Here is a 7,035-nt window from a genome sequence, read left to right as displayed (position 1 = left end):
GTGTCATCATGAAATATGAACTCTTCATGCAATCCCATGGTGGCAAATTATATGTAACTAGAATGACAGGCCAAATGCTATGATTGGTACTCATATCTCCATAAGGTTGGAATCTGTCGCTTGCTAAACCTAGTCGGACATTTCTTAATTCATCTGAAAAAGTAGGATGACGCTCATTGAAAGATTTTCATTCTATTGAGTTAGACGAATGTCGCATGACACCATCATCAATATTTTCTTCCTTGTGCCACCTCATTTTCTTTGATGTCTCTTTTGCCATGTATAGTCATTGAAGCCTTGGTTTGATAGGAAAATGTCGCAATACCTTATGAGCTACTTTCTTGCCTTTGTGTTTCTGTGACTTCCATCTAGACTTACCACACTTGGGACATGATTGGGCATTGGCATAATCGCGCCAATATAAAATACAATCATTCTTACATGCATCTATTTTGGTATACCCCAAGCTTAGTTCACGAAGAACTTTATTTACTTCATACAAAGAGGTAGGCACAAATGACCCATCGGGAAGAACTTCTTTAAAGAGGATTAACAACTCATCCATCGATTTGTTGCTCCAATGATTAAGACACTTCAAGTGAAGTAATTTAACAATAAAAGACAACTTTGAGACTTTTGTGCAACCAGGATAAAGTTCTCTCTGAGCATCTTTTAACAGTTTGTAGAACTTTGTTGCATGGATATTTGGCTCTTCATTACCCTCTGAAGAATTCGTATTATTCTCCACATTTGAATATCCACAAGCATCGTGAATCATTCCAGTATTGTCATCATCTTCATTTCTATCATCCTCTACTTCATCTCTATGTGTGACATTAGAATTTTCAACTCTAGCTAACACTTCTCCATGCAAGTCCCACACTTTATAAGAATCCCAGAAGCCCTTTTTTAATAAGTCTCCTCTTACATCATTTTTAGCTTGAACACTGTATTCATACACCCTTTACAAGGACATCGAATCATAGTGTTCACCCCGGGTTGACTAAATGCCCAATTAAGAAAACCTTCCACTCCATCTCTATACCTTTGATCAACTCTATTCCTAATATTTAACCAACTTTTATCCATTCCTACTTTTAAGAAAAAAACAATTAATTAATTAATTCAGTTGAGGACCCATCTGGGAATCTGTTAGACTCTTACTGCCCAAAAAAGAAGATCCAAAAGAATAAACAACAATTCAAAGAACCAATTTATGTTTAAAAAAAAGCTTATTTTCAGTGAACTATATCTATAAAAAATCATGAATTGTGTACAAGAATTATATTTCCAATAATGGTGATATGTCATAATTTAGCGTAAAAGAAACAAACAACTAGAAAAGAAAATTGTGAGATCATGCGTGGCAGAGAAATCTGGATAAATAAAGTAAAAAATGTCAATAATGAGGCTATGACTAGAATTGAAAATTAAATGAGTAGTGATCTTGCTATGGCGTACGTAATGTTGAAAATCAAAGAACACACAAATATCAAAGTTTGCTAGAAAGATGTAGACCACAATCCGGCCAAGATTGATTGGAAAATGACCTGAAAAAATCCAGCAAAACAAAAAAGGAACATAAGTTGTGAGGATATTAAAAGAAAGTAAGTAGTTAAAAGTAACAATACAACATAAATATCAAGAATTTGAATCTAAACGAGGTGTAGTGGATTTAGGAGAGTGAAAAACATCATTTATGATGTCCCCAAGCTACTCTCCACTAAATGTATAGAATTCCACAAGAAATCGCCAAGGAAATCTCTCTCCAACTTCCACAATAAAAAAATGAAATAAAGAAGAACACACTAGTGACTTGATTGTTGTTATTGTCTCTATGGCAAAGTAGAAAATGGGTCACCAATGCGAGGATAAATGTGTTGACTAACTCTGTAGGCGAGGTAATAACTTCTCAGCTATTGTCACTAGTGTGTATGCAAAGAATGAGCAAAGTCAAAGAGAGCTCGTGACAAACTTTACAGACTATAGGTGCTTCTATACAAGTACCATGAATTCTTAGTAGAGACTTTTAAAATGTCATGTATGTCAATGAAAGGATTGGTCAACCTGTAACAGTTGTTGAGGTGCAGGGGTTCAAGAAAATGCTAAACCAGTTACAACTCACTCTTCTGAAGGCACATGGATGTTTTTTCACTTGGAGCAATAAATAACACTACTAAGAATTCATGGTCACCAATGTGAGGATAAAAAAGTTACGAATAGTACTCCTGATGTTCAATCTTATGGATCTGTTTATCTGGTAACTTAAGATTGCAAAAGGATAGGTTTAATTTAGCAAAGAGTACAATTATGTGTCATGAATCTATGTGTTCGGTGAATGCAAACAAATATCATATGCCAAAAAGTATTTCCATTTGTTGCAAGGAACAAGTTCTTGTTCCATCATCACATGCTAGTCTAGGAATAGGTTCTGAATTCACCCATGATTTTAGAGTTTTGAATTTGAATAGCGTCAACATCAACATTTTGTTTGACGAATTTCAGGAAAATTAGACACACTCATAATGCTTCTTTTTTACTGCAGCTATATCATAATCAGCATGTTCACCGCAAACTACTCTTCAATTTCAACCAAATATTGTCCAAACGCCTGCATGATATTTTAAGTAAGCTGTAATATAGATTTACAATGAATTTTAGAAGCCATACAACAAATGTACAACAAATGAACACTCAGATTAATAACAAATAAATTCCTAATACTCTCTTGTAAGAGAAGATAAATTCCCCTCAATTCTGAAACAGAGAAGCCCCTTGGCCCTAACAATTTGTTTTACACATATACAATCTAGTATTACAGACTTTGGATCCATAGGCAAGGTTGTAGTTGCGACCACGGCTTCACAGGGTCGAGGCTTGGTGACCTGGTCACCTTCGCATGTGCAACCACTTCTTTGTAGGATCGAGCCTTGGTTCCGCAAGAGCAGCTGGACCAGCAGGTGTTGCACCAGCTCATTGTGATTCAAAACTGAAGTTTTAATCGGACCTTCGGAAATAATTCGGGGTCCCACCAACGTAAAACAAATATGTTACCCAATTAGAAACAAAATTCAGGACTTAATGTAACTTACAAAACTTTCAGGGGAGGTCGTCTCGACAAAAGTAGGTCTCACACCCAAGGCTCCATTTTAACTATAAGTAAGAAGATATCTTGAAATGAATTTGAAAGCCTTGATACCCAAACAAAGGTAATTTTAGACAAAATTCAACATTCCAGAACTAACAAAACCATTAGAACTTCATTTCAAAGCCATTTACTAAAGTTACATACAAGTAGATTTAGCCGGCCATGGACTCATACTCTTATGTCATTTGTATCTATATTTCACTTTAGTTAATCTAATCTAGTAAGATCAAGAGCTCAGCATACTGAGTTGTCCAAACACGAGGATGTACGATGGTTTTCTCTATGGTAGAGCCATTTATTAACCAACAAGAACTCCAATTAAGGAAAATATTATAGTTCAGCTGAAATAATAACACTTCAAGAGCTTCAGTAAACCAAATCACCAACAAGCTTTTATGTCTGGGAAAAGATTACAAACTCTTGAAACTTTTTAGAAGGTTTCAAACAAATTAACATATATATATATATACAGAAATCGAGTTCTATTGAAATAATAACAACACACTTAGAACTACAATTTTCTTTTAAAACAACAATTTTTGTACATTTTTTGACATCAATGTGAACATGCAGTTACTTAACAACATCTACAGATCTAGATTTTTTTTTTAAAATCTTCAATAAACCCAGAGAAAGAGATAGCTCAAAAACAATAGTGAGATTCACAATCGACAAAATATGAAAAATAAATAGAGAGTTAACATGAGTGGCACCTTACAAGCCTTTGAACAACTTCAAAACTTCGAAAACATCAAAATCTTGCAGTGATTATCAAACTTCAAACCTTTCTTCTTAAAACCTTCCAGCAACTTCTGATTTCTGTAGATTTTTGAGAACCTTTCGCCTTAAAACTTCAAAACACTTCAATATGCTACAAATTTATGAATGGGTTAAAGAAATAGAAGTAAGATTAGTGGAAAAAATACCATCAGAAAGAAATTTGAGCACTTACCTAAATAGAGTTCACATTTTGTGAAATGAGAAGTGATTTAACAGATTTGAGAGTGACAATTTGAAGAATCCCTAAGAAAAGTTGAGCTAATGGAGAGAAATGAAACGGAAATTTGAGAAGAGGAGTGTTTGGAGAGAAAAGATGTGTGTGTAATTTTTTATCAGATATTTTCATTTGTTTTCTTTTAACTTTTTATGTTAAATTAATAAATTGACTTATTACGAGCGGTCATGTCGCCACAAAATTCATTTAGATGCGACAAATTAGATGTTTCCACTGAAGAATATGGAGCCAAAATTTTGGTATTAGCGGGAACAAATAATTGAGAATTAGCAACGACTATTAGCGGCAAGTTAACATAACTCTCCACTAAATGTTTATCTACTACGACGCCTTCATATGTCGCCACTGGATATATAACTTTTGTAGCAACAAATAGGTTCGCCGCTAAATATTGCCACAAAAAATCCTGTTTCTTGTAGTGCTAACAGTTTGGGTATGGGTTCCATGAGGGAACTACTTGTGATTGTTTTGTTTATATCTATTTGTCATTGATAATAGAATATTGTATGTTTCTCTAAAATGATAACTGAACTGTATTCTATATATGTGTGCGTACTTTGTTGTGATTGTTCGTTGTATATTTTGCTTATGGGAATAGACGTGCAATCCTACCAATACATTGTGGTTGTGTACTGATACTTCACTTGCTCTTTCTTTGTTGAGTACAGGGCATCTTCAGGCGGCTACTGACAGACCTCATTTATGAGATCACTAATCGAGACCAAATTCAAGGGTGAGCCAATTCTTCCAAGCTGCCATGGGTTCTCTTTTGTTTAGTCCATTCTTTTCGGACCCAGACATCAATTAGGCTGTTATTTTTAGTTTTTGGGGTCGCACCACTCTTCCTTAGACTTGGTTGATCATTAGAGTTTTGGTACATTGACTTTCAGGTTCTAGGAGTTATTTTTCGCAAATGTTTGGTAGTTGTTTTGTTTAACTTTCGGAGTTTATGGGAACTCCATTTTTCTTAGACATTTAAACTTGCTTTTGTATCTTAAATGTTTAGTTTATCGTTGAGTTGCTTAGTTAGGTTGTAGTAATAGTTCTCCTACTGGGGGGTTAGTGTAGGCGCCAATCACGACGGTCTGGGTCGTGAAAAAGTTTGTATTAGAGCCCTAGGTTCGTTGATCTCATTGTACCAAAATGAGTCTAGTAGAGTCTTGTAGAATGGTACGGAAACGTCTGTACTTTTCTTCGAGAGGCTATAAGACTTTAGGAAAACTCAAGCCTTTCTTTCTTCGTGGTATTACTTGAATCCAATTGGTATCTGGGTGATACACATTGGTATCTTTCCTCCTTTACTCTATGGTCAGAACTACAGCAACAAAACTGGTAATACCAACACTAGCAAGAGAGGATGTGTCCTTCCAAATAAGCATGTTTCCCCAATTCAATGTGGGCATGTAATGACTAGTGACAAACATGAGGGTTTTATTAGATTCTTATTGTTGAACCTTCATTCTTCATGGGTACTGAATCTGAAGATTCTTATGCTTTTCTTGTTGATTATCATGACCTGCTTCATAAGATGGATAAGGTAGAGTGATTTGACATTGAGTTTATGATATACCGGTTCAAAGGAGACACCAAAATGTGGTGTTGGTCTCATGTTGAGTGCTGACTAGTAAATGCACTAATCATGACTTGGTAAACATTTTATAGCTTTCTGTATAGAGAAGTATATACCTTGAACTTTGAGGGATAGGAGGAGAAATGAGTTCCTTAATATAGAGCAACATAATATAATTATTGTAGCCTTTAAGGCAAAAGTTTGTGTTTTATCCAAATATGGTACTCCACTTTGCTTCAATCTAAAAGAGCAAATTTGTTATTAGTGAAGGGATTAAGGTCAGATTTGTAGATTCAAGCTTATAGGTAACTTCTTTAGCAAAATCTTTTCAGGAAGTGGTTGATTTTGTGGCGGAGGTAGAAGGGGGTAAAGTCAGAAGACTTTGCCAAGGTAACAACATTCAAGAAGTTTTGTAAGGGAAGGCTAGATAGTGAACACCATTACTTTGGAAAATGCAGTTAGTATTGTTATCATACCATGTATGGGTTGCTTAGTAAATGATTAAATTATGTTGCAACAATTGAAGTTAGAATATCTATTGTGATTTCCTAGATTGAGTGTATATCAAAGAGATTCATGAAATAACTATTACAATAGCAGCGATGCTTACTTGGCTAAGTTATTAAGTGTATTAAAATTATGGAGAACATGTGCATATGAGGTGGAAATAAGCGAGGCAGTGGAGGCCGGAGAAATGGTAATGCAGGTAGGGGAGCAATGTCGTCAGGCAAGGAGGTTACCCGTCAAGATGACATGGCTCAGTTTTATTCCTTTCCTGGCAAGAACAAGGCTGAGGTGTCTGATGCAGTGGTCACAAGTGCTATTCTTGTCTATGACCGAATGTCTATCGTATTGTTTGATCCGGGTTCCACATATTCATATGTGTCAATTAAGTGTGCCTTGGGATTTGATGCGGTTTGTGATATTCTTGATGCCCCGATCCATGTTTCTACCCAGTTGGAGAGTCAACCATAGTCACCAAGTATAACGTGCTTGTCCTGTTCTGTTTATGTGTTTTCAGACTTGAGCTGATTTGGTTATTTTGGATATCACTGACTTTGATATAATCTTAGGCATGATTTGGTTATCCCCTTATTATGTTGTGCTTAATTGTAATGCTAAGTCTGTGACTCTAGAGATTCGGGTAGGGAAAAGTTAGAGTGGGAAATGGTGTACAAGTCTAAGCCAGCTAAGGTCATATCTTTCGTGCAGGCTAGGAAACTGGTAGGGTAGGGGTGTTCAACATTCCTGGCTCAAATTCGAGAGGTTGATGTTGAGCCTCCCTCTATTGAGTCTATTCCT

The sequence above is a fragment of the Solanum tuberosum genome, unplaced genomic scaffold (genome assembly GCF_000226075.1).
Source record: "Solanum tuberosum cultivar DM 1-3 516 R44 unplaced genomic scaffold, SolTub_3.0 scf00033, whole genome shotgun sequence".
Lineage (NCBI taxonomy): Eukaryota > Viridiplantae > Streptophyta > Magnoliopsida > Solanales > Solanaceae > Solanum > Solanum tuberosum.
Note: the sequence above shows the minus strand (reverse complement) of the source record.